The sequence below is a fragment of the Arachis ipaensis genome, chromosome B6 (genome assembly GCF_059453495.1).
Source record: "Arachis ipaensis isolate K30076 ecotype BB chromosome B6, ASM5945349v1, whole genome shotgun sequence".
In the NCBI taxonomy this organism is placed as follows: domain Eukaryota; kingdom Viridiplantae; phylum Streptophyta; class Magnoliopsida; order Fabales; family Fabaceae; genus Arachis; species Arachis ipaensis.
The window spans coordinates 85,594,270-85,597,984 of NC_142441.1; the positions used below are offsets into that span (position 1 = coordinate 85,594,270).

The 3,715-nt window shown below is 34.2% G+C and overlaps 1 non-coding gene across 1 annotated transcript; it reads left to right on the top strand.

Moving 5' to 3' along the window:
* The first annotated feature begins 629 nt into the window (after positions 1–629).
* On the top strand, positions 630–737 carry LOC148561616 (small nucleolar RNA R71). Its single transcript, XR_015887349.1, has one exon. It is a non-coding gene; the product is annotated as a small nucleolar RNA R71 (small nucleolar RNA).
* The last annotated feature ends 2,978 nt before the right edge of the window (positions 738–3,715 follow it).

A 3,715-nucleotide genomic window follows, 5' to 3' on the forward strand; every position in this document is an offset into this window, starting at 1 on the left:
GACCTTGTTTCATTCATGAAGCTCACAGTGGCCTTGGATAGATCAGAGACTAGATTTGCTAAATTAGAAGCATTTTGTTCAGAGTTCTTTGTCTGTTGCTGAGTGGATGATGGAAAAGGTTTATTATTGTTAAACCTGTTTCTTCCACCATTATTAAAGCCTTGTTGAGGCTTTTGATCCTTCCATGAGAAATTTGGATGATTTCTCCATGATGAGTTATAGGTGTTTCCATAAGGTTCACCTAAGTAATTCACCTCTACTATTGCAGGGTTCTCAGGATCATAAGCTTCTTCTTCATAAGAAGCCTCTTGAGTACTGTTGGATGCAGCTTGCATTCCATGCAGACTCTGAGAGATCATATTGACTTGCTGAGTCAATATTTTATTCTGAGCCAATATGGCATTCAGAGTATCAACTTCAAGAACTCCCTTCTTCATAGGCGTCCCATTACTCACAGGATTTCTTTCAGAAGTGTACATGAACTGGTTATTAGCAACCATGTCAATGAGTTCTTGAGCTTCTGCAGGCGTTTTCTTTAGGTGAATGGATCCACCTGCAGAAGTGTCCAGTGACATCTTTGATAGCTCAGATAAACCATCATAGAATATATCCAGGATGGTCCATTCTGAAAGCATGTCAGAAGGACACTTTTTGGTCAACTGTTTGTATCTTTCCCAAGCTTCATAGAGGGATTCACCTTCTTTCTGTCTGAAGGTTTGAACATCAGCTCTAAGCTTGCTCAGCTTTTGAGGAGGAAAGTACTTGGCTAAGAAAGCCGTGACCAGCTTATCCCAAGAGTTCAGGCTGTCTTTGGGTTGAGAATCCAACCATAATCTAGCTCTGTCTCTTACAGCAAAAGGGAAAAGCATGAGCCTGTAGACTTCAGGATCTACTCCATTAGTCTTAACAGTATCACATATCTACAAGAATTCAGTTAAGAACTGAAAAGGATCTTCAGATGGAAGTCCATGAAACTTGCAGTTTTGCTGCATCAGAGAAACTAATTGAGGTTTCAGCTCAAAGTTGTTTGCTCCAATGGCAGGAATGGAGATGCTTCTTCCATGTAAATTGGAATTAGGTGCAGTAAAGTCACCAAGCATCTTCCTTACATTATTATTATTTTCGGCTGCCATCTCCTCTTCCTGTTCGAAAATTTCTGAAAGGTTATCTCTGGATTGTTGTATTTTAGCTTCTCTTAGTTTCCTTTTCAGAGACCTTTCAGGTTCTGGATCTGCTTCCACAAGAATGTTCTTATCCTTGCTCCTGCTCATATGACAAAGAAGAGGGCACAGAAAAATAATAATAATAATAATAATAGAGATCCTTTATACCACAGTATAGGGATCCCTGTGTGAGTAGAAGAAGAGGGGGAGACAAAGAATGTAATATAATGGAAGAAACACAACTGTGAGGAGGGTTGAGATGTGAGATGAGATGTTAGTAGATGAATAAATAAATAGAATAAGATGGGAGAGGGAGAATTTTCGAAAAATATTTTTGAAAAAGAGTTAGTGATTTTCGAAAATGGTTTTTGAAAAATGTTAGTATTTTTCGAAATTTTTTTTAAATCAAAAATAAAAATAAGAATAATTAGTTAATTAAAAAGAAATTTTTGAAAAAGAGGGATTTTCGAAAATTAGAGAGAGAGAGGTAGTTAGGTAGTTTTGAAAAAGTTAAGAAACAAACAAAAGGTTAGTTAGTTAGTTGAAACAAATTTTGAAAAGATAAGAAGTTAGGAGGTTAGAAAAGATATTTTGAAACCAACTTTTTGAAAAAGGTAAGATAAGAAGATATTTTAGAAATTAGTTTTGAAAAAGATTTGATTTTTAAAATCTCAATTAATGACTTGATTCATAAGAAATCACAAGATATGATTCTAGAACTTAAAGTTTGAATCTTTCTTAACAAGCAAGTAACAAACTTGAAATTTTTGAATCAAAACATTAATTGATGATGTTATTTTCGAAAATATGATGTAAAATTAAGAAAAAGATTTTTGAAAAATATTTTTGGAGTTTTCGAAAATAACTAAGAAATTTGAAAAAGATTTGATTTTTGAAAAAAATTTTGAAAAAGATAAGATTTTCAAATTGAAAACTTGATTTGACTCATAAGAAACAACTTGATTTTAAAAATTTTTGAAAAAGTCAATCCAAATTTTCGAATTTGATGAGAGAAAAAGGGGAAGATATTTTTTTTTATTTTTGAATTTTTATGATGAGAGAGAAAAACAAGAAAAATGATGCAATGCATGAAAGTTATGGATCAAAACAATGAATGCATGCAAGAATGCTATGAATGTCAAGATGAACACCAGGAACACTATGAATGTCAAGATGAACATCAAGAACATAATTTTGAAAAAATTTTTAATGCAAAGAAAACATGCAAGACACCAAACTTAGAATTCTTTAATGCTTACATATTAAGAATTCAAGAATGCATATGAAAAACACCATACAACACAAAACAAAAAATCATCAAGATCAAACAAGAAGACTTACCAAGAACAACTTGAAGATCATGAAGAACACTATGAATGCTTGAAATTTTCGAAAAATGCAAGATGCACATGCAAATGACACCAAACTTATGACATGACTCATGACTCAAACAAGAAACAGAAAAATATTTTTGATTTTTATGATTTTCTAATTTTTTTGGATTTTTTTCGAAAATTATATGAAAAAGAAAAAATAAGGATTCCAAAATTTTTAACATGAATTCCAGGAATCTTGCATTCTTAGTCTAAAGCTTCAGTCCAGGAATTAGACATGGCTCACTAGCCAGCCAAGCTTTCAATAAAAGCTCCAGTCCAAAACACTAGACATGGCCAATGGCCAGCTAAGCTTCAGCATTTAACATCAGAGTATATTGCTCTTGATAACAAATTGCTACCTCAGTCCAAATAAATTTAGACATGGCTTTACAGCCAGCCAGGCTTCACATGCTTCATGAAACACTAGAATTCATTCTTAAAAATTTTGAATAAAATTTTTGAAAACATTTTTTTTTTGAAAACAAAAGAAAAATTTTTGAAAGATTTTTGAAAAATTTTTGAAAAGAAAATAAAAAGAAAATTACCTAATCTGAGCAATAGGATGAACCGTCAGTTGTCCATACTCGAACAATCCCCGGCAACGGTGCCAAAAACTTGGTGCACGAAATTGTGATGTCAAGGCTCAAACAATCCCTGGCAACGTGAGCAACTTGGTACGCGCAATCGTGATTACGCTTTAAGTATGTAAAATTCATGGCTTTTTCTTTCCCTGGCAATGGCGCCAAGAACATGGTGCCAATACCATGGTTCACAACTTCGATACAACTAACCAGCAAGTGCACTGGGTCGTCCAAGTAATACCTTACGTGAGTAAGGGTCGAATCCTACGGAGATTGTTGGTATGAAGCAAGCTATGGTCACCTTGCAAATCTCAGTTAGGCAGATATAAATTGATAATGGTGTTTTCGAATTTAATATAATAAAATAGGGATAGAAATACTTATGTAATTCATTGGTGAGAATTTCGGATAAGCGAATGGAGATGCTTTCGTTCCTTTGAACCTCTGCTTTCCTGCTATCTTCATCCAATCAGTCTTACTCCTTTCCATGGCTGGCTTTATGCAAGGGCATCACCGTTGTCAGTGGCTACATCTCCTCCTCTCAGTGAAAAATATGCTCACATGCTCTGTCACAGCACGGCTAATCATCTGTCGG